The following is a 25,138-nucleotide window of genomic DNA, read 5'->3' as shown; positions in this document are numbered from 1 at the left end:
CTGATGTTTTTTATCTTCATTGTGCATGTATTTCAAATTAATTATTTCCCCCCTTTCAGTCCTTAGGTTCAGTTTTGAATGTGAATGGCAGTAAACTAATACCCAGGATTTCTGTATAAGAAGTCGATCAAAAGGACTGTACTGTCAGGTAAGAATCTCGTTTTACTTTATCTTTAATAACACACAGCTGCTTTGGTAGACGTCTGGCATGCCCTCTACCCCCTTTCCCAGGAGTAGAAGTATAGGTGAATTTTCTAAAAGGCAGCAGATTGATTGCTCTGGACAGGTTTCCACCTGTTCGGGATTACCTAAGAGGTGTCAGTGGGGTTGGCTACTTAAAATCATTAGAGAAGCAGTATGTGATGGCAGTTAACACACACACACTCATTTAAAATGGCTTATAAAGTTGTATTTAAGTTTTCTTTTTTTTAGGTGGAGGAGATCATCCTTCTAATACCTACCACTTCCTCCCCATGATTGATCGATTGATCTATCATCTGTTTTCCATGTATTTAAAGTTTAAAAACATAGTTTTCAGTTTAATTTCTCTACCTCTATGGCTTCTCAAAGTACTAAACAGTTGTAGGCATAAGAAGATTATAGAAAAAGCTCTGTACTTGAAATAATTTGGAATGTATAGGGCCAGTATTTAGAAAAGACTTTTCCCCAGGAGGAGAGGGAACTGTGCAGACCAAAAAGATACAACCCCCGCACCTCCCATCCAATTAAAACCATATTTACATAGAAAGTGTTTTGCTGAGTTGGGATTGTCATAGTGTTTCTGGATACAAACGAAAGCATATTTCTGAGAAGTGATATATTGGTTTTTAATCAGCTACCTAGTTTTCCTACTTGATTTCGAGGTATGGAGTCCCCTCTTCTATATTAGCTTTTGTACCTCTTTAAGGTGGTTATTTTCCAAGTTTAAAATATCTAAAACTCAACTTTAAATTATTGGCATCGTTTGAAGGGGAGTAATCCAAAAATCACGTATCAGTAATGCATTGTAGGATGGCTCTTGTACCAGTTTCATCTCCTAATTGTGTTACCAGTTGACAGAAATTTGTTTGCAAAGCATTAACACACCAACAGAGAGAACTCAGTAGAGAGAAGCTGGCTCAGGGTTTGTAACAAGCTGCAGATGGTGTGTGGACATAATTTCTTTCCAGTTCTTCCTGGGATCAGCCTTAGTCAGACTCTGCTGTAACTCTTTGTTTTTTGAAGATTTATTTTTATTTATGGGGTGGGGCAGAGTGAGAGGGAGAGAGTCTTTTAAGGAGGCTCCGCGCTGAGCAGGGAGCCCAATACGGGGCTCGATCTCAAGGCCCTCAGATCACAACCTGAGCAGAAAACGTGAGTCTGACGCTGAACTGACTGAGCTATCCAGGCGCCCTGGTAGTAACTCTTTACTCATCTCCCTGAAGGCCCTTCCCTGTGGGGTTAGATGCTTTTACCCTCTGCTTAGGATTCTTCTGGGCTTCCCCATCACCTAGGGCAGTGGTCGTCAAACTTTTGGGTCTCAGAAACCCTGACGTTAGAAGTGTTGAAGCCCAAGAGAGCTTTGTGTCTATGTTGATTTGATCGATCGCTGTTTACCGCATTGAAATGGAGAAAAATTCAGAACGTAAGGATATATAAGCTTGCATTCCCTTGGCTGGAGGGTGATGACATCATTAGTCATGAGCTTCTGGCAAACCGTGTACATTTAAGAGAGAAAGAGAAGGAAAAGGCGAATAGCATAGTGTTATTTTTGCAAGTTAGATTTATTGAGGTGTAACTTCTATACAGTGCGATCCACCCTTTTTAGTGTACAATTCTTCTCTGGGTTTTGACAAATGCAGGTGGTTGGGTTAAAACAAGTGTAGATATAGAACATTTCCATCACCCCGAAATATTCGCCTGCCCTTAGCCTTAGCACCCTCTGACCTTTTCTCTGTCCTGTGGTTGTGCTTTTTTCCAAATGTCATATAAATAGAATTATACAGTCATAGCCTTTCGAATCTGGCTTCTTGCGTTTAACATAACGCATTTGAGATTCATCCGTGTTGTTGCGTGTATCGCTAATTTTTTTTTTTAATTGCTGAGTCTTACTCCAATGTACGAATATACTGCAGTTTGTCCATTTACCAATTGGAGAACATTTGGGTTGTTCTAGGTTTTGGTGGTGATGTGTCGTAGCACGAGTATTAAAATAGTTTTAACCTCACAGACCTCCTGAAAGGGTCTTAAGGACCCCCCAGGAGCCTGAGCCCTTTCTCTGAGGGCCTCTGGCCATCTTGAAGTACTTGCCTGCCTGTGATGTGCCCTCTGGTTAAAATGCCAGGATCTAGTTCAAGGGTCTCCTTTCTGTAGGCCTTTCTTTCTTTTTTTTTTTCCTTTGTAAAGATTTATTTTTTATTTGAGAGAGAGAAAGAGCAGGATGGGGAGGGGCAGAGAGAGAGAGAATCTCAAGCAGACTCCACATTGACTGTGTAGCCCCATGCTGGGCTCGATCTCACGACCCTGAGATCATGACCTGAGCCAAAATCAAGAGTCGGATGCTTGACTGACTGAGCCACCCAGGCGCCCCTCTGCAGGCCTTTCTAAGCCCTCGTCCCACCATCACCCAAGGCTGGACCTCAAGACTGGGCTGATCACCACCACCTTTGTGCCTCTGCCATGCCTTTTCGCACAGCTCAGCAGTTACTGGGGACGTGGTAGCTCCCCAGCTTCTGCAGGGTGGTGATGCCTTCTCTCTGTCCCAAGTACATGCCCGCCACATGGAAGATGTGGTACATGTTTGAATGAATGAATAATAATAACTTTACATTTGTGAGGTGTTTCGTTGCTTATAGGAGACTTTCCCATATAACATGCATCCCTCGTTTCAGCTCTGCAGAGTGTATATGGCACAAGTGATTTTTAGTATCTTTTATTTTTATTTTTATCGGAAAAGGATACCTGTGGTCTTGACCAAGCTTGTGCCTTAGAATAACCTGGGAAGCTTTTAATAAACCTACTAACAGCCCAGATTAAGTCCTAATCTCTGGAGATCAGGCTTGAGTATTAGTATTATTATTAGGATTATTTAAAAACATCACTGCTGACGCTGATGTGCGTCCCCCTTAGAATCATTGTTACGGAGTGTGATTTACCATGCAGTCTCAGTGATGATGTCGTTGAGACTGGAACCCTGATCCTTGACTCCTGCTGGAATGTCTTTTCCTCCACGCTCCAAACTGTCACGTGAATAGAAGCACGATAGAGATTTAGAGAGTCTTTCGGATGACTGCATTGCTGCATTTTCAATCTGTGGAGGTACTGGAGTGTGAAGACCAGAACACTGAATTTAGGGTCAAGGGGAATATGTTTCTGCTGGATTAACTGTGGATTAATAAATACTTGAGTCTGTTCTCACTTTTTTTTTTTTTTTAAAGATTTTATTTATTTATTTGACAAAGAGAGACAGCCAGCGAGAGAGGGAACACAAGCAGGGGGAGTGGGAGAGGAAGAAGCAGGCTTCTAGCCGAGGAGCCTGATGCGGGGCTTGATTCCAGAACGCTGGGATCACGCCCTGAGCCGAAGGCAGACGCTTAACGACTGAGCCACCCAGGCGCCCCTGTTCTCACTTTTAAAATAAGGATACTACCTTAAATTCTAGAAGCGTATTGTGGGGATTCAATTAGATACTATGTTAACAGATTTTTTTTAAGGTGGCTCCTTGAGCCCAGCATGGGGTTGAAGTCATGACCCTGAGATCAAGACCTGAGCCGAAATCAGGAGTTACATGCTTAACAGACACCCCTGTTAAAGGGCTTTAAAGGATTTATTTAAAGAATTGCAAAATCCTTTTGTAAACGTACTGTATAAAGTGCTTTTTAAAATGTATTTTTACTTGATTTTAGCCTCGTGTATTTATTTGCTAACCTTTCTTGAGGTTCATAAATTACACAAGTAACATATAAGGGTGGTCTCATGAAAGTAGTGAAATAACAGATTGACGCAGAGTAGAACCAAGAGGTCACTGTTGGTTGCAGAATTTTGATCCTTTGTATATGAATTTAAGTCCATAAATATGTGCATGTGACATACTTTTTCCTTTGGGTGTATTAACGTGGAGTCTTATTTTATGTATTTTGTATGTTTTTTTTTAATTTGACAATATGTCTTCTATCTTTCCATTATTAGTATATATAAACCCCTCCCATTCTTGTTATAGCTGCATAATTTTTTCATATATTTCCGTATTGGTGGACTTAGCGTGTTTCCAGTATTTTACTTTTATAAAAAATGCTAATGAACATTCTTAGCTCTTATTAAACCATTAGTTAATTCTTATTAAAACATTTAAAAAAAATTTTTTTTTAAGATTTTATTTATTTATTCGACAGAGTCAGAGACAGCCAGCGAGAGAGGGAACACAAGCAGTGGGAGTGGGAGAGGAAGAAGCAGGCTCATAGCGGAGGAGCCTGATGTGGGGCTCGATCCCATAACGTCAGGATCACGCCCTGAGCTGAAGGCAGGCGCTTAACCACTGTGCCACCCAGGCGCCCCCTTATTAAAACATTTATTCTGTTTTACAGACACTGGGAGATGGAGTAATAAATGTCTCGTGAATGAAATCTCAGACATTTTCTACTCAAGTCAGGATAGAACTTAGACTTTAAAAAAAAATGTGGTTAAATTATACTAGACCTTGGAGAATTTTTTCATATGATCTTTATAAATTTAGTTTATTTTTGTGGTATTATCATTTCACTATTTGGATAGACTTTTAAAGACTAGTATGTATATTTCTTAACTCCTTTAGGTGTGATTGCTCATACTTTTCCCTTGAGTAAAACAGCAATGCAGCAAGATGGCCAGGACTTACTTATGCCGGGCCCTGTGCTAGGAGCTCATTATATACATGGTCCCATTTCTTCCTCTCAGTAATCCAGCGAAATTGGTAATGTTCTCCAGGTTAAACATACAGAAATGGAGGATCAGAGGGGACAGATCACTTGCCCAAGGCTAGTAATGGGTCTAGGATTCAAAGATCCTGCTTCCACCTATGATGCTGAACAGTCTGCCAGGAATTCACTGAATCAGAGATGGTACTTTTACCTAATGACATCACAGCTTACTTTGTAAATTACTTGTATTTGCATATTTTACTTTTTAGTACTAGTAATAATTTAATCTTTGCAGAAATAGTCCACGCTTCCTAGTATCCATTTTGTAGAAAGCATTTATAATAAAAGCAGAATCATAATATAATAAAAACAAATGTTTATTGAATAGTGGTATTTTGGAGTAAAAGAGACCACTAAATGGGGAGTTGATGTTGAATTCTGTTAATTAACTAACAGGATAACTTCGTACATGAATGTTGTTTCTTCAGTGGTAACATAATATTGGGCTACATAGTTCACTCTATACTTCATCAGCCGCCGGTCCTAAATTATAGTAGTGTGAGTAAGAAATACTTGGGAGAACATTTGTCGTTGGTAATGTAGATGAATTGCGAAATGGAATTCTAGTAATGCCTCCCCTTGCCTTGAGTAATAAGGAGAATACTGCCGGAAGGGTTTGTTCATTCATGACAAATGAAAGATTAAAATGGTCTATCTCTGTTGAAGAAAGTACAGGAATACAGCCTCAAAGGTTTTTTTTATTTTTTAATTTAATTATTATTATTATTATTATTATTATTATTATTATTATTATTTTAGAGAGGGAGAGAATGAGACAGAGGCGGGGGGCAAAGGGAGAGGGGGAGAGAGAGAATCTTAAGCCCCAACGTGACTCTGAGATCATGACCTGAGCCAAAATCAAGAGTTCCCACTTAACTGACTGAGCCACCCGGGCGCCCCAGCCTCTAAGTTTTTTAAGGACGTTGAAATACATATTCTTATGATTTTATTATAGGTATAGTTTTGAGTATTTTAAGTGGCTGTGGGTAGTTATTTCTCAATAATGATCATTATAGATGGAGTTTTATCGAAGATACGGTTTCCCGTATTCCTTGTGTTCTCTTATGTCACTTTTCACTTGAATGATAAAATAAAGCTGAGGTCTAAGTGCGTAGTCTGGAGTACCTGTGATGGTGGGCGTCAGCTGCTTCACCCTTACTCCGTCTCCTTAAAGCATCCCTCCCTTTTAAGCCTTAAAATATGGTGGCTGGATGGTTGAAGTGGATCTTTTGCTGGACTTTTAGCCTTACAGATTGAACTCTTTATTGAGAAGTAAGAACACAAGTAAAGCACACTTCAAACATCATCGTATTGTCTCATTCCTGGTTTGTAACTTATAAGCATGTTGAAAAAGAAAGATTTTTGGCCAGTACCCATTAGATAATTGGCTGGCAGAGAATGGGTGTGCCGGTTCACCTTCCCGTGTGGGTTTGTTCACTCCGAGTGAGTGTGGCACCCAAAGTGGCCTTCCGTCATAGGAAGCAATTGGGGGGCAGTCGATGGGGCGGGAGATTCCAGTCAGTAACCTGGTGCAGTCTGCTCCGTACAGCACATTGTAAAAATGCGCTCAGATTCATTTTTTCTTCTTCTTTGTAGATTTACTGATTTGCTCGGGTAGATCCAGAAACAACATTGTATTTGGGGCTGCTTTCTGAGATGACACACCCCACCCTTCAGAGGAATTCATTTCTTTTTGGAATTTGGCATTTGTTATTTTTGTCCCTGTTCTCTATTTAACTTTTCAGCTTTTAGAATGTAAATTCTCAAGTACATTTTGCCGTGGTGACTAAGGGGTGTTATGTAAGGACCCCCCCCTTCAGTATGTGGACATCACATTTCTTGGCCCATTATTTGTTTTGCGTCTGTATCTCAGTGTAATCCTAACAAGTTTATTCAGGCAGTGGTTAAACTGAGGTTAAGTGGTATTATGGTCGTTTGGCAGGATATGGCCATAAACACGTCTCTTTAAACACAGAATGGCCTGAGGTGGCTGTAATGTTCAATTGCGTAATCACAGATTACACTCGACAAACACAGGAATGAGTACACGGGCCTCATCCATCCTCAGTGAGAACTTGCCCCACAGGATGGAGCCTACTGTCGAAGCCATCTGTAGAGTTCCCCTGAGTGTTTTCTCAGATAATTACATCAATATCACTCATTTAATTGGAATGTTTCTGATTAGATGGAACTATGAATAGTATTTCAGTGGTTCCGGAAAGCCTCCCACCTAACATCTAAAGGAATGAGTTAAAATGTTACAAGTGTTTTAAAAATGTATATGTTTCTCAAAATTTTGTCATTATTTTCTCCTTCCTTTCTTCCCTCCCTTCCTGGTATTTTTGTGACTTGAACGCTGTTTTGCAAAACATACCTGCAGAAGAATTCACCTTCTAGAGATTGGATGGGGTGGAGTTTAGAGTTATTCTGTTGGAAATGACTGGTGATGTGCCCCCTGAGGGCATCTCTATGAATTTGAGGAACTGGGCTGTGGAGCTGTTAGGTAGTGTTGGAAAATACTTCATGTTACGGTGGGCAGCCGAGCATCAGAAATAAAGTGCCTGCTACAGTGGGTAGCATACTGTATATTCTCTGAGGCTGATGTGAGTATTTTTGAAAAAAATATTTTACTTCCTCAATTACCATTTGCAGTATTTATCAGGAAATTGGATATATTTGATATGGGCCCTAGTGTTTCTGAGTCTTAGTTTTTGCCAAATTATGTTTTTATTGAACTACTTGTTTTTCTAAAAGTGGGTGTTTTAATTTTTTATAATTGTTTATATACATTTCATGTATTTTATTCAAACTGATTTTGTCTGAAACTTGCTTAGAGACACCAAATCCAGTTAAAAATATTTCCTTGACAGAGGCCCCAAGGTTGACGCAATAGATTTTTATTTGAAATATTTATTTGTTTTTTTTAACTTATTTTATTTTTTGGCAAAGTAATAATACCCCTGGTTTAAATCGTAAGTAAAATTGTAATTCAGACTTGAAAAAATCCCGTGCTTCACCTGTTGGTCTTCAGAAGCAGCCATTTTCAGGTTTTCTTTTTTAGCTGTTTCTTCTGGCATTTACTGCCATATGTTTAAATAACTTATTTTTACTCCAAGGGCTTGGATTTTCAACTCTAAGCATTATCTTTTGACTGTTTCCTGCAGAAGATGAGGATTTAACTTCCTGACTTTTTTTCCCCATCCTCCCAATGATAATTAAAAAAAATTTTTTTTAATTTTTATTTTAGGTGGGCTAAATGTGGGCTTGAATTCACCACCCCGAGACCAAGAGTCACATGCTATACTGACTGAGCCAACGGGGCACCCCACTCCCAGTGATAATATTATCTAATTTTTGGTCAAGCTATCATTTAATATTTGCAGTATTATCATTTGAATATTGCTGCCTATGCCCACAGATTATTCAATGGTCACTCGCTCTTTCTCTAACTTAGAGATAGTGGTTACTTTGTTTTTAATTGGCTTAGCTTTCTGTTGATCAGTAATGTTGCTCTAAACATTCTGATAGGACTATAAAGACTCAAATGGTAAAACATATTAGGGTGTCTGTCAGTTCCAGTTTTTCTTGGCGTTGTCCATCCCAGAATTCTATGTCATGTTGGTGAATGGCTTGCTGTCCAGCCTCCACAGAGCTGCCATTTTGGGACTTGTCTTTATCACCATCTTGGGGTGGGGGGAGGTCCCTTGGTTGGTTTTTTTTTTTTTTCCTTTTTTGATTGCTCTTCTGTTTTCTAGATTTTGTGTTGTCATCTCTGTCAATTCTCTCATTTTGGTGGGTGTACATACACATACATACACACCCCAATATTCATACGCCCAAGAGTGGGATTAAAAAAAACTTTATTGTCTAATCGTTTGTTGCTAATATGTAAGAAAATACTTAACTCTTTATTTTTGCGTCAACTTTATATCTTGCCGTCTTGCTAAATTCATTTATTAGATTTTTTGTATGTAAACGATCATATGATTTGCAGATAAGAAGTTTTACTTCTTCCTTTCAGATCTTTCTCCCTTTTCTTTTTCTTGCCTTCCTGAATGGCTAGGACCTCCTGTTAGTATTGTTTAAAATGTGGTAAGTAGAGGCATTCTTGCTTATTCTTCATCTCAGGGGAAAACAAATCAGTTTTTCACCTTTGAGTGTGGTGTTGCCTTTGGTATTTTTCCGCATTTGTTTGAGGAAGTTCTCTAACTCTTCCTGCTGTGTGGGGAGTATTATCATAAATGCCTGTTGGATTTTGTCAGATACCTTTTCCGCATCTATTTCTGATCCTAAGATTTTTCTCCTTTAGTCTGTATGTTGATTGATTTTCAGATGTTTACCAATTGTTGGGATAAACTGTCCTTGCTCATAATATACCTTTTAATATATTATAGGATTTGAATTGCTAAAAATTTTGTTAAAGATATTCATGAGGGATACACCTCTGTTATTTTCATTTTTTGTAATGTTTTTGTCAGGTTAGTATTAGCCTTTAGTATTAGCATTAATCTAATCTTATAAAATGGTTGAGAGGTGATCCTTCCTCCTCTATTTTCTGAAAAACTTTAATTTCCTTCTTGAATGTTTGATAGAATCTACCAGTGAAATCATCTGGAGTTGTTTTTTTTTTTTTTAAAGATTTTATTTATTCATTCGACAGAGATAGAGACAGCCAGCGAGAGAGGGAACACAAGCAGGGGGAGTGGGAGAGGAAGAAGCAGGCTCCTAGCGGAAGAGCCTGATGTGGGGCTCGATCCCATAACGCCGGGATCACGCCCTGAGCCGAAGGCAGACGCTTAACCACTGTGCCACCCAGGCGCCCCCTGGAATATTTTTGATAACAGATTTACTATCTTTAAAAGGTAAAGGGCTACTTAGATTTTGTTTCATCTTGTGCCAGTTTTGATAGGTTCTGTTTTTTAAGAAATTTTGTCCATATTATGTAAGTTGTGCTGTTTGTTGGCATAAAGTTACACATTATACTCTCTTATTATCTTTTTAAATTTTATAAGCTCTCTGGTGGTATATGTTTTTTCCATTTCTGGTACTAGTGATTTGTCTTTGTCTCTGTTTTTGATCTAACTGGAAGTCTGTCAGTTTTGACAGTTGTTTTAAAGATGTGCCTTTGGTCTTATTAATTTTTTCTGGTGTCCCTGTGTTTTCTACTTCATGGACTTCTGCTCTTTATTATTTTCTTCCTTCTATTTTAGGTTTAGTTTGCTCTGTTCTTTACAATTTCTGAAGGGAGAAGCTTAGGGTCATGGTGGCAGATCCTTTTTATTTTCTTATATTAAACATTTTAAAGTTTAAATTTTCCCTTTAATTACTGTTCTAGCTGCATCCCACAAATTTTGGTATGTTTTATTTTTGCTGCTATTTGGTTCAAAATATTTCCTAATTTCCTTTTTGATTTTGTCTTTGATCCATGAACTATTTAGAGGTATGTTGTTAAGTTTTCGTACATTTGGAATTTTCCTAGATATCTTATTGTTACTGATTTCTAATTTAATTCTGTGTTGTCAGAAAATATGCTTTGTGTGATTACAATCCTTTTACATTTATTGAAACTTACTTTATAGCATACCATATGGTCTATCTTGGTAATGTGCCATGTGCGTTTGAAGGGAATGTATATTCTTCAGTTTTAGATTGTCTACGAATGTCATTTAGGTCAAGGTGGTTGATTGTGTTGTTCAGACCTTCTGTGTCTTTCCTGATTTTTTTGTGTCTAATTTTATCAATTACTGAGATGGAGTGTGAACATCTCTTACTATAATCATTTCATTGTTGTTTTCTTTCCTTATTTCTATTTTTGCTTCTATTTTGAGATACATATACATTTGTAATTGTTATATCTTCATGGTAAATTGTTCCTATAACTATAATTATAATGTTCTTTTTTCTCTGGGCATGCTCTTTGTCTTAAAGTTGGTTAGAAACTCAGCGTGCATGGTGGGGTTAGTGTCTGGGGTTCTGCTCTGGATGATGAGGTTGGGTCCTGCTGTTTCATTGCGAGTCCCCAGGTACCAGTTTGTTTGTCTTTTCCTTCAGATTGGTTATTTTTTCTAGAAGAGTCTTCCAGTCTGAGTCTGAAGGGGCCATCTTTCTACTGTTAACTTGATGCCTCAGGTTTTCAGTGCAGGGACTCATTCCTACCTTCAGTCAGTCACGCCTGGCCAAACCCTCTCATTAGTTGTATGCAGAATAAACCCTGTTCTCATTCTTATTAGTAAGCTGCTCAGTTGTTGGGTTAGGGAATTGGTCCTCTATGCGGACCCTCAAATCCAATTCCTTTTGTTTTCAGCCTCACCCCTTCAGTTTCTTAGCCTTTCTGGAATTCTGAATCATGAGCAGACCTTTTATTTTAGTTGGATATTCTTCCTGGTGGCCTCTTCACTCCTGTCTTTGGCAGTTAGGTTTTATCTTTCTCCGGTCTGCTCAGTTTCCAGTTAAGTACTGGTTTCTCATCTTTTGGAATTTTGTAGACATCTCTAATATTCTTTTGTCTCTAATCCCATTTTTCTTTTATTTATTGTCTTTTCTGGAGGTAATGGAAGTAAGCATATATTCAGTCATTTACTTTTGTCCTATTCTTTCGTCCATCTACTTTCTAGTTTATTTACATGAAGCTTTTTAGTTGACATACATTACTGTTAAACTGGTCTTTAGTCTGTAAAACCCTAATTCAGTGTTACTTCTTGCAATGTATGGAAAAGAAGAAAGTGTGTGTGTGTGTTGGGGGGGGGTCTTATATTTCAGTGATTTGAAAACTAGTGTATTTCCTGCTGTGGATTTCATTTACATTAGAAAGTGTTAGTGGTGGTTACTTTCTTTGTGTTTGGTTTGGTAGACATGGAGCAGCAATTTATACATTTTCCATTTTATAGTTTTCCTAGTACTGTCATTTTTTTTGTTGGAGGGGGTCTAACAATTGTATAACATGTTATAAATGATTGATTACTCTTTGAATTTTGAGAATTTATTAATTGTTGCCATATTATTATTTTTTAAGATTTTATTTATTTGAGAGAGAGAGAGAGAAAGAGGAGCATGGTGGGAGGAGCAGAGGGAGAGGGACAAGCAGAGTCCATGCTGAGTGTGGAGCCCAGTGTGGGGATTAATCTCATGACTCTGAGATCATGACCCATGCCGAAATCGAGTCATGTGCTTAACTAACTGAGCTACCCAGGTACCCCAATTGTTGCTGTATTCTTTTGAGTGCCTTCTTTTTGGAAATGAACACATTATGCCTATTATATAAAACAGATGCTTCCTTGACCTAGAATTCAGAAGTCACTGAGTTATTGTTTGATTTGGGTAAGTTGTTTGAATACACTGCCTTTCTTCACCTATGAATGGGAAATATAAACGTCACAGTCTTTTTAAGGGTACCTTACTTGTAAGATAAAAGGCAGAAAGTCCTTAAAAAATTATGAAGTGGTGCATCTGTGTAAGGCAGTGTATTGAGTAATGTGGTCTTGGAGAGTCAGGAAGTAAACTATTTGTATTTATGCTTTTGGTAATTGAATGGTTCTTGCAAATAGCTTTTAGTATAATATTCTTCATAGTGGAAAACTTGTCCTGTGCTTTGTGAAATAATGCTCATTTCATAACACTTTCTTAGCCTGGTTCTAGTCCAGCCTGAAGGTAGAACAGACAGCTCTCTAAATGCTGTTATTGCAGAGTGTTGTGATTTAAAAGATGCTCATGAACTTACAGACCTCTGAATTGCTCCATGTTTGACTTGGAATTTTGGGGTGCTTTCTAAAGACTCCTGTGAAGTGTTGGTATTATCACTGAAGAAGTTATATGTTGAGAAATCATCTGCCTCTGGCATTCCAGCTCAATATAGTTTACGTGGAGAACGGGACCTTAAGGGAATAGGATATAGGTCCTTTAAGTTTTTTTGGAAGGAAGGGAAGAACAAATCTAAAATCTGGAGCAATTTCAGGGACGGGAGGCCTTGATCGAGAGGCATAGCTGTGAGCCTTGGGAAGCAAGGCGGTGATCTCAAGTAGGGTATGGACAATATGGCTGTTTCACAGTGCTTTTAAATCCAGCCATGTCTGATCTCTTAATCCCCATAATACTCTCCTGGTTGTGGTCACATTTGAACATAAGGTCCATGGCACTTGAAGACCAGAGATCTGACTACTAGTGGCTTAGCAGCATTTATATGCTGCTCACATAAGCCTCTTAAAACAGGTTCCAGATGTGAGAAAAATGGAAGTTTTCCCACTTTTACTGGGGAGAACTGGAAAAAAAGATATTAATAACTAGCTTTTACCATAACACGGTTGATATTTGGACAAAGTATAAAGCATTTATTGGCGTGTCACTTACTTCATGAGTTTGAAACCCTCTCCTCCCCTCTGCTCTTGTCGAGTGTACTTAGAAGCACTAGATTATAGAGGAAATGGTAAATTTGTAGTGATTGTGTCAATTTTGGGATAATGGTGGTCAATACATTAGACATGGTGTTTTTTAAAAATAAAAATTAGAGTCATATAGCTATGAACTTGTCCATCTGTTGACATAAGGTGTGAAGAACTTAGTGCTTGAAAAATCATGTGGATATTGGTTTTAGAAGCTATTCTGCTGCATTGCCTTTGCTCACGATCTTTTTGGTCCTAGAAATATTTAAAATATTCTTAGTTATAAGGTAACATTATTACTGAATTGAACAATCCTACTTTGTTACTTTGGGGGGAACTGTAATGTCATGATTTGGTGGATTTCTGATGTACTTTGTGTGCTGGTCAGGTTGTACATTCTTGGTACCCTTGTCTCTGAATGTGTTTCTGGGTTGATAACCTCACTTCCGTTTGCCTAATTCCTTCATTTTGAATCCAGTGGGATACTGTGGAACATAATTGCATATATTTTTTAAAAGACAGGGAAGTACCGCTTGAGCTCTGCTTCATTCTATTTTCTCCCTGTTTTTGTTTTTTTGTTTTTTTTTGCTTTGTTCAACCATATTTTTTAATAAAGGCTTTTCTTTTAGAAAAGTCACCTATACGGCATAGTAAATGAAGACTATCTTTGAATTGCTTGAATGTCAAAATATCTTTATTGTATGAGGAAGCTGATACTAGTTAACTTTTTCTCTGCTAATTGAAGTTTAGGACTTTAATCAAGTTGTACTTAGCAATAACTATGTTTTGAGTTAGGTAGGTTTTGGAGAAGAGTGGTGATTCTGGTTTTCCAGTGTACTTTCACTAAGGACAGGGGCTCCAAAGGTAAGAGTCCTGTGTACTTTGGTATTGACACTGTAATTGTGTAAGCCAAGTGGTCTGGGCGGTTCCAGGCTAGCCTTCCTTTACATGGGTGATAAAAAGTGGTAAAACCAGACAGAATAGGCTTCAGAATCTGGATTAACAATGAAAATGGCATCACTGTCGAAACTTTGTCCTACCTTTTGTAAATATGGAACAGAAAAGCAATAATAGCCTAAACAAATTCACATTAGAATTCAGAGAACGGGGAAAGGAGAGAGATTGTTTTACCCAGCAGTTTTTACTGTTTTTACTCCATTTTGTCCGTTGTCTGTCACTCGAACAACATCTTATTGACTTTTCTTAAGATTCCTTTACAAAGAAGCTGTGTAAAATTGAACTGAGTTTCTCTCGGGGGAAGAGTTTTTATTAGGAAGAATAGCTTGGTAGATGCTACAGCAATTTTAAAAGCTCTAGTCTGTTCTTGACTTAATTAAAGGGGAGAGTATTCTAATTTGTTCAACAGCAAACACTGAGTGCCCATATGTGAAAAGGCCTCTCGGTTCTCTGGGGAAGCAAAGATTGGGAAGGTGTAGGCCCTGCTCTTAAAGAGCTGTAGGCCTGTAGGGAAATCAGATGTGGGGATAATGGCAGGGGAGTGAAGCGCGCCCCAAGAGAAACCTGCAGACTGCTCTGGGAGTTCAGAGGAGAGAGAGGGTTGCTCATTTCCCTAATGGTGGGGCGAGCGGGCTCAGGGAAGCTTCATGCAGGTGGTGGAATTTAAGCTGTGTCTTGCCGGGTGGGATTTAGACGTAGGAAGAGGTCTTCATATTGAGGCATGGGCCGGTGTTGGGGACAAGAACTTCAGATTTGTTACTTGGTCTAGCATGGGAAAGGAAATAGTGATAGTCCTAATGATACCAATACAAGCATTTATTGAATGCCTAATTTGTGATAATTACTGTTTGTTTTAGTTTATTTTCTCATAACAATAATAGAACAACCCTGTGAGGTAGGCAGATTGTCATCCCCATGTGACAGGTGAAGAAGTTGAGGTACAGATAGGTTAAGAAACTTGTAGAAGGCTACAAAGGTAGAAGAATTTGACCCCAGGCTGGTTCCGGAGAGCCCATCCTTACTTGCTGTGTTTTACTACGAGAAATGTAGAAAAGGTGGATTGGGGCTGTATATAGAGCCTCAAATGCCCACATGAATAATTTAATATATTGGAAGATTTTTTGTTTTTTTGGTTTTTGTTTTTTGGTGATTCTGTATAGGTGTTTAAATATATCCTCTCATTTCTTTTAATGTGCCATACTTTATGGCCTTTGAAAAGCCTTTCCCGTGTTACCTTGTCAACTTCTACTCAGTTCTCAATTTTTGGCTTCTATATCACCTTCTTGTGAGAGGCTTTCCTCAGTCACCCAGGAAGGAGAGCCCTCCTGGGGGCTCCCATGGTGCTTTGCCAGCACCTTTAATACAATGTTCATTAGGTGGTAGGATCATTGTTTACTTTGTTTCTCAGCTAGACTGAATTATGTGAGTATTGGGATTGTGTATCCTTTTTGTATCCCTGGCATTGGGTTCATCTTTGTTTCTGAATAAAGCTCAGATAAATCCCAGCTGATTGAAAGGGAGAGTAATGAATTTTCAGATATCATGCTCACTTTTTAAATTGCTTTCCTTCTGAGTTACAGGTGTTTGAATACCCAGAGAAGAAATAATTAGATGATACAATGTTTTGGTTGACTGGGTTCCTCTGAGAAAGAAGGAGAGAGATGATTCGGTTTGGGATTGCTGGGGACAATTTCTGGGAGGGCCAGGCTCTGGGCTGGGCCCTCATGGAGGTGTAACCTTTAAGTTGACAGAGGGGACAGGGCACGCTGGTGGAGAGACCAGCATGAGCAGAGGACATAGATGGGGTCAATTATGAAAGAACACTACCCGCCTTGACACCTGAGCCTCGGCTTCCTGCTACACCCACTAGATCATTTCATAGCATAGAGAATCTCTTGAAGGCCCTGATTTTCTTTATAATCTGCCAGAAAGTTGGATGGGCCAGCAAAACATTTGCCATGTTGTGGTTTGAATTTAAGGTAAGTTCCTAACACATAGAATACGAAATTGAAACACTCATGATGCCTTCTCGGTGTAGGATAAGTGCTTTTAAAAAATAGGCCCATTTGGACTAAATTAAACAGCTCACCCTCCAGACATTCCTTAAAATCTTACAACAAGTAACCTCACATTTAGCTGGCATGTGGTCAGCCCGACTCGAGTTTTTTGACTGCTGTGGACCAGTAGGGACCTTGAGATTGTGGTTATGACTTGTGCTGTTGAATTCAGCCTCTTGCCCTTTATCTGGAAGCATGGTGGCTGTGATGTGGGGAGCTGACGGTGTGTGGGAGAGGCGTGGTTCATCAGGCCCGTGGAGAGGAGGTGGTGAAGAACTCTCATAATAAAGGAGAGTGTTGGAATCCAGACAAGGGTGTCTTTGTTAAGAACCTCTTCCTGCCTACCATCGGAAACCTGTTAAGAGTGCTTTTGAGGCATGAGCCAAAGTAGCACAACTGAGGCCAGGAAACTAGTGATGGCCCCAAATTAAAAGCTTTGTCCCCCACTAAGGTTGGATGGATAGTGGTTGTGTTCTTAGGAGTGCTGAACTGGGAAGGGACAGTCTTCTCCAAGATGGTTGAGGTCATAGCTCACCATGGCACTGCCTGATTATTCTGGGGACTGTGGGCCGTACCATGGGCAGAAGGAAGGGCCAGAGGGAAGGTCTGTCTCTCATGTGTGCGGCCTCCATCCCAGGGTCCTCTCTACACACAGTTGCTGGTCTTAGTTTTCCTTTTCTACTGATTACTGAAAATCTTAGGGCCACAGATGTTGAAACATAAGCTTCATGGTTTTGTTCCCTGAAATATCCCCAGGGTCTAGAATAGCATTGTCAAATAGAAATATAATGCAAACTCCATGTATTTAAAAATTTTGGAACTTCTAGTTGCCATGTTAAAATAAAGTACAAAGAAAAACAAATTAATTTGAATAATACATATGTTTAACCTACTATCCAAAATATTATCTACTCCACGTGTAATCTGTATAAAAAATTATTGAGATGTTTTATTTTCTTTTGTTCACACTAAGTCTTCAAAATCCAATGTGTATTTTACGTTTATAGCATGTCTCAATTTGCACTAGCGCCATTTTGAATGCCTAATAGCTGCATGTTTCTACTGCTTATGGTATTGGCCAGGGCAAGTCTGGAACCGTATCTGGTCTGTGGCGGAAGCCTGGTGAGTATCCGTAAAATGAAGGAAGAAAGGGAGGGAAGGAAGGAAGGAAGGAGGAAGTGGCAAGACCTAAAAGATGAGTAAACAGAACACCGTTTGACCTGTTTTAGGGTGTCCTAGTGGTTTCTAACCAGAAGAGCCGCTGAATGATGCTTCACGTTTTTAGTTTAAGATCATTTGCAAATGTGTTATCTTATGGATATATACCTTCAACAACACTGTTTAGACAGGCCAAGATTTACTGTCTTTAATGTGTGGGTGGCCCAGCTGAGGCTTAGCTAGGTTCAGGGAGTGGTTTCACGAGGATTCAGACTCGGGTCTTTGGGTCCTAGGGCAGTACTTAATGCTCGCTACTGTGTACCTTCCCATTTGGCTTATGTTAGGTGTGCTCATACTTCCCTGTGGACACTAGTGGCTCTTAGATATGGATAGTTACTAAAAAGATAGACTGAATAAATATTTTTAATACAGAGCTACTTAAAAAATAGTAAAGGTCAGATCTTAAGGTTTGTTTTTAATTCAATAATCAAAGATAGGAGGGGCTACGATAGCCGGGAAAGTGGTGTGTGTGCGGCTTCTCTAGCCGTTAGGATCTTCTGACTTAGAGAAGGCGCGTACACATGTGAGTAACAAGAGTGTTTATGACAAGGTATGCATACATGTGTTGAAACTGTCCCTCTGTGTAACCATTTCTCTCTCAGATTGTCCTGTGGTAGGCGTGTGTCATGATTTTCTGTTCTAGCACATGGGAAAACATCTTGTCTTTCCCAGAGTGAAAGTGACTTCACCAGCATAATAAACCTCCAGTGCTAACTTATTGGATTTTGTGGCTTTCTTGTTTCTTGAGCCATTAAAATGGCTGGTTTTATTGTGCTTAATGTTTTTTTTAAGACTTTTATTTATTTATTTATTTATTTATTTATTTATTTATTCATTCATTCATTCATTCATTCGAGAGGGTGAGCGAGAGAGAGAGCACGAAAGCGGGGAGGAGGGACAGATGGAGAGGGAGGAGCAGACTCCCTGCTGAGCAGGGAGCCGGATGTGGGACTCGATCCCAGGACCCTGGGCCAAAGGCAGACACTTAACTGACTGAGCCACCCAAGTGCCCTGTGCCTGATGTTTAAATAAAACCCTAAAGCAGATACTTTTGATACGATTCAGTTTGTTGTGGCTAAAAGGCTAAAGAGGAGTGGAGTTCAATTTCTAGAGCGTCAGTATGATGTTATGGAAACATGTTTTTGGACAGTAGCCAACATTGATCACCTTTGTATCTGAATCCCACTCTGCAGAGCATCGTGTGTTAGTGAGAGGTCCGTGCACAGTAAATACTTTATACAAGGTGTTCAAAGGTTTGAGTTTGTGAGAAACAACTCTAGCTTACAGAAAATGGCAATGTGATTTTAAGGTTTTCCCACAGTCAGAAGATACTGCAAAATATTTTCTTTGTTGTTTCTCAATTTAAAATAATGTACGATGAATTTGAAAACAGTCATGCAAAAGTTATTCAACAAAAAATGTATATGCAGGTCTTTGTCATAGCAAAAGCTACCACTTAGATTTTAATTGATATAAGCTGTAAGCAAGGAAGTTAATTCTAATTTGTCTTGCATATTTGGGAGATCATTCATAAGGAATTTTGTACAAAACCACATGAATATCGTTATCTACCAGGTACCCTAAGCATTTTAGTGTGGATAGCACATACTTCAGCTTCTCTTTTCATATCCTGGGGAATGCTATGAATTCACATAAGTGAACTTTTTATGTGCCTGAAACTGACCCTTTCTGTGCCAGGTTCTGGACTCCAGAGGCTGGCAAAGTCACACCTGCTCTTCTTTCCTAACCAGATAGCCTAGCATCTGAATGGCTGGGGAACCTGAGGTCCTCCCTGCAGGAGGTGTTGGAATCTTGAATACACTTAGTGCATGAAGGACAGAAAACTCAGGGTCTGGGACAGCAGTGCCCAGCCATGGCTCGACATCAGAATCAGCTGAGGAGCTTTAGGACCCTAAAGCTGTCCAGACCCACCTGTTTCACATTGAGGAGTCTCAGTACTACCTACATTTCAGCTAGGATCTTAATTTCCCATTGAAGAGCTTTCTTGAATCTCTAATCATGGTGTGCCATGATTTTTTACCACCATACCTGTTTATTAGGAGTCATTTCTGATGACTCTCCAAAGTATTCAGGAGGGTTGGTTTGTTTCAGAGACAGGGAAGCTTGGGTAAAGGGTGAAATAGGGCAGGCTCCTCTGTAAGAAGTCCTGAGGGGAGCAGAGCCCTAGACCGGGGTAGGTGGTAGCACCTGGAAAGAAGGGGGGCAAGCAGGCCAAAGCTGAGAGTCTCTAAGGGGAGATAAAGAGGTGGGTCGTGCAGTGAGTCTCTCTGAGATGGCTCAGGGGGCTGTGGGTTTAGCTATCTAGAAACTGCATTTCTTCATAATTTGTACGTTTCCCTTTTGCCATTCTTTGTCAGAGTAAGGAAGAGACATGGTTGATGACCATTGCTCAGACAACCTTTCACTTCCATTTAGATTGTTTTTAGGGTACTACTGTTTGTTGGAAGTCTGACGTCTGTGGAAAGTGGTGGTTTTTCCGCCACTGTTCTTATAGTTTATGTAGTCTTACATCCAGGAGGGTACTTTAGACTCAGATTTCTGGGAGTTTGCTGGGGATTAGCTAGATGCTCATGTTTTGGAAGACTTGGTATAGTTTCCTTCTTTTATTGGTAATGACAGGATTTCGTGGCATACTTCTCAACTTGTTAACTGTAGGCTAACATATCTATTAATTCAAAGAGTGGACCTTTATTTAAAGATTTTATTTATTTATTTGAGAGAGAGCATGTGTGAGGAGGGGGAGGGGCAGAGAGAGAGGATCTCAAGCAGACTCCCCGCTGAGCATGGAGCCCATGGGGCTCCATCTCACGACCCTGAGATCATGACCTGAGCCGAAACCAGAATCGGGTGCTCATCGGATTGTGCCACCCAGGCAACCTGGGTGGACCTTTGTTGATGGTAATGTTTAGCTGTTCTCAGAGCTCTAAGGTTCCTCTGTTTGATATGCTGACTGTGGTGTGGTGGTGTCAGTGTGGATTTCATCGTTCGAAGGGCCCAGCTGAGAGCATGAAAGGGAATCTATGTTCTGTGGAGCAGTGCTGGCACTGATGCTGGCTTCTGGTTTCCTGGTATTAACCTCTACATACAAGTCCCTTCACCCCGGTTGTCAAGATGCAAAATAGATCAGAAAATAAATGGAATTTTTTGGGTGGGTGGGAGCGTTATAATATTTATTTAGGACGGAAATCTGTTCTCCAGCATTCCTTCTGCTTTACGACAGTCACATAAATGTGACCTTGAAAACAAAACAGCCCAGAAACCTTTTCTGATAAAGCCTATAGACTTAAAATGTTATTGCAGTTTCATCCTAAATGAGTTCAAAAATCCAATATTTCTCCTACTGATTATGAAGATCTTTATTATAGAAAATTTTGGAAACTACAATAGAGTATAAAGAAGAAAATAAAGATTGCCAGTAATCCCACAACTCAGCAATAACTCTTGTTAATATTTAAACTATTTCCTCTCCGGGGTTTTTTGTGTATGTGTGTGTGGGAGGGGGGTGCTTACTGTTTTGTATCCTGTTTATAACTTAATATGAGTAATTTCCCATATAAATAATGGTTCTTAAAAAATATGGTTTTCGTTGGTTGTTTTGTTGCCCAGATATTTTCTTTGCTTTGAATTTTCGGTTGAAACACCACTCACGAGTTGGCTTGGATGCTCTTACTTCCCCATGATGCCTTTCCTTCACAGAGGAAGGCGAAGGAATCTCCACGGAGTTTCCACAGAAGGTTGATTTCAATGCTCCTATCACACTTACTATATCTTGCCTTATATCATTTTTTTTTTGTGTACACATCTAATTCGTCATCTGACATCTCTCGAATCCTTCCTTTGGAACAGGTGCTGTGCCATGAGCTCATAATACAGTGGTAATGGAAAGGAAATAAAAAGCAAAATACCATTAGATAGTTTTGTGCCTGCATTCAGGATATTGGCCCCTGAGCTGGGGAAACAAAGACGTTATTTAGGTCATCACGCAAAGAAATGTAAACTTACAATGATCATAAGTGATTTAAAGGAGAGGTAAACAGTACTTATGAGAACAGTTGAAATGAACAAGGATAAGGTGTTTTATTTGACCACAGATTTAATGTGATCCAGGTCTTGCACTTTTATAAAGGTCTGTGCAACCGAGAGATACTTTGTCCACACAGAGAACCTGATGTGGTTCAGTGCTCTGCTGTGGTTGGAGGGCAGTGGGGCTCTTTGTGCTCAGCTCTGACCAACAAGAGTATGTTACAAGGAGGGGCTGCGTTGGAGAAGATATTAGAAAGGATTTCAAATGAGGCCCGGTTAGAAAAACTGTTGTAAGTGCTTCTGAGGACGAGAGGATACAGGGAGACAACAACTGAACAACAATTGGACAACAACTAAAATGTCCTCCAATATGGAGCCATTTATCAAAGTGTACAGAAGAGATTCTGGTAGTTGGTTGGGAAGTGAGACTGTTCTGGTTTCCTTTCCATTCTAAGATTCCACACTTTTAAGGTTATCTGAAGTCATTCAGTATCTGGTGGGTGCGGAGAGGACCCTGAGGGTTGTGGTCTGCCTGTGTAAATTTAGGTGGGGAGGAAGAGTGCCCACCCATCTCCCGGCGCAGCGTCCCCTCCCATCTCCACTCTTCAGAAGCCTGAGGACCTGAGGGAAAGGTGTGACTCCCAGCGACGGGTTATCTCCTGAGGACCAGCTCCTGCAGGCAGACACTGTAGGAATTCTTGTAATGCGCAGGAGCACGTCTGAAGGCCTTAATACGGCGAAGGTCATCTTGCTTCCTCTGCCTCCTCTCCCCTTACTCTGTCACCGAGCCTTGTTTGTTACAGTGATGGGGAAATTTCTTGCGTAAGGTGACTTCTTGTCCTTTGATGCCCTTACTGTTTTTTTCTTAAACACTCCTCTCTCTTGCTAAATAAAAATTTTTTAATTCCTTTTTTAGGACTAGCTTCAAAGTTACCATCTGTAGAGTTTTTCTGGCTTCCTAGCGTTAGTAACTTTAGAACACATACCTCTGTTATAGTATTACTGAAATTTTTATTTAGTTGCTTGGCTTGCTCATTTGGATTGTAAAGGATTTGGGATTATGTATTCTATTTGACTTTTAGGTGCCTCAGTGGCACTCCGTAAATGGCACATCCAGCGTGTTCAATAACTTGTGAGTGAATGAATATTTATTTATTTATTTATTTATTTATTTATTTATTTATTTATTTATTTTAGAGTGAGGGTGTGTGCGTAGGGGGACAGGGGCTGAGGGAGAGAGAGAATCACAGCAGACTCCTTGCTGATCACAGAGCCCGATGCAGAGCTGATCTCACAACCCTGAGGTCACAACCTGAGTTGAAACCAAGAGTCAAACTCTTAACTGACTCCGCCACCCAGGCGCCCTGTGAGTGAATGAATTTAATTCACATTTGCTTTACCGTATTGGCGCTTAACATCTGTGAGATAAATAGCTGAGCTTTTTGATTGGACAATTAACATCTTAGAAGGTCAAAAGTACAATTTTCTTCCATCTTTAATAAAGATGCCAACAGAGAGGGTGTCATTATATGGCGAGGCATTCCTAGTTTCCACAAGACCATTTTGTATTTTGGGTGACCTTTTAAGACTTCTTCAGAGTTATCAAGTTAACCTGAAACTAATGTAGCATTATGTATCAACTGTACTCAAATAAAAAAAAAATTTAAATTAAAAAACGGTTGAAAAAAGGTTGCCACATTGTTGGAATCGTATTTTCAAGAAGAACCACATTTTTTTTTTTTTTTTTTTTTAAGAAGAACCACATCTTAATCAGGGTTCAGGGTAGTTTTGCCACAAACATTTTTGCTGTGTCACTCATTGGCTATCAGTTAGTTTTGTAAGAGGTAAAATAATGAAAGATAAAAGAGGGATGTTAAAAATGTCATAATGAAATATGAAAAAATTGATAAAGTTCGTTATTAATTTCTTCCTCATTAAGAGGTGCCAGTTTTCCAAATACTACGATGTGTATTTGTATCTGAGCTTTGGATCGCACTGTGAGAGCCTTCTACGCTGTTGTTCATTCTTCCCTCTTTGTCATATGTCCCTTAATAGGTGGTCCTGAGTTGCATGGGAAATGGGGAAGAAATGCTGATGTAATATGGTAACCATCTGGGCTTTGTCATCGCTGTAATTGATGTGTTGTCATCTTCTGGTATAGTGCATTATGCGGTCTGGCATTACGCGCTTATTTCACACCTCCCGTAAGCTCTGTCACCGTCTTTTCTGTCAAGTTGGTATATGGGTATATGTAGTCATCATCCACTATCTTAAGACCACCATGGCTACTGGTGTCTAGACCATTATGAAGGCTAGGTAACAGATATTTATATAATAAAAAATGGGAACTTTGTCAGTGGAGAAATGAAACCAAGCTGTCAACCAGTTGTTTTATCTTTTATGGAAATCGCCTTATGGCCAGTTAGTTACGAGGTGAAGATGTGGTGAGAATGCTTGTGGCAGCGAAGACGTCTACGGTGAAGACACCTGTGGTGAACATACTGGACATGCCTCATTAGGACTAAAAAATGAGGCTAAGAGAAAATTGAAAATTATCATTTTTTTGGTAATTGCGGTGAAGAAGTGAGTGATAGTCATTTAGAGAAAGGTGACATTACCATTTGGGAGTGAAGGAAATCTGTACTATGTTCCAAATAAAATTGTCCGCTGTGGGCAACTCAGGAACATATTGAACTCTAATCTGATGTGGAGCACCTAGTTTACGAAAGCTGACTTGCAACCGACCGTGCTGGTGTGTGCAGGAGTGGCTTTAAAAGGAGCTTGGTCGCTCATCAGCACCAGTAGTCTGGTTATGCAGGGCCGATCAGACCCTGGGAAATCTGATACGCTTAAACAGAAATTTCTGAACATTGATGTCTCCTGGAAAATCAGTTGTTAACACTGAGAACTGTATTTCCAAGGAGACAAGTATTTTATACTGTGATAAGAGAATCCTGTTCCCAGGTGATCGATTACTAGGGCTGGCTCGGTTTCTTCCACTATGGCGAAGTTTGCTTTATGCCACTTCACTTTTACAAAAGACCTGTGCTAGTACCTGTTTCGCTAACTGAAAGAAGTCCAAAAAGGATTTTGGCTTTTATGAAATGGTAACTGCTTTTTTGCTTTACGCTGTTTTGGCTTACGAAAGGTTTCGTAGGAATACTCTTCTTTTGAGTAGCAAGGCAGGCCTGTATTATAATCTTCAGAAAGCTTCCTGGTACGTATGTGGCATCCAGGCTGGCAAGGGTGGCTAGAGTTGCCGATACTCCTATGGGTGAAGCGTAGGACTTGCTGCCCAAGTTTTTTCTTTGTTCCTGCCAACATACCGTGCTAGATTTCTTCAGGGAGTTGTTCTACTGGGCACAAATCCTTTTTCTCATAGCTTCTGGCTGATTCCAATCAAAACAGGGTGTGCCTTCCCCTGCTATTTTAAATAGCTTCAGTTCCTCTGTTCACAAAATTATATCCTATTCCTTTCCAAATGTTGATTCATTAACTGGAACCCTCTGAAAGGGACTATTACTTTGTAGATAGAGATTTTGTAAATTGGTTT

General features: G+C 39.7%; 1 protein-coding gene across 15 annotated transcripts in view; it reads left to right on the top strand.

Moving 5' to 3' along the window:
* The window catches only part of SIPA1L1 (signal induced proliferation associated 1 like 1), a 446,735-nt gene that overhangs the window by 117,857 nt on the left and 303,740 nt on the right, over positions 1–25,138 (top strand). For all 15 annotated transcript variants that reach the window (XM_057318467.1, XM_044391372.3, XM_048219779.2 and 12 more), the window contains one exon: positions 60–148. The gene's annotated coding sequence lies outside the window, so the exon portion shown is untranslated. The remainder of the gene's footprint in view (positions 1–59; positions 149–25,138) is intronic.

This window comes from Ursus arctos, unplaced genomic scaffold, assembly GCF_023065955.2.
Source record: "Ursus arctos isolate Adak ecotype North America unplaced genomic scaffold, UrsArc2.0 scaffold_25, whole genome shotgun sequence".
Classification (NCBI taxonomy): Eukaryota; Metazoa; Chordata; class Mammalia; order Carnivora; family Ursidae; genus Ursus; species Ursus arctos.
This window is presented reverse-complemented; position numbering and strand designations above follow the sequence as displayed.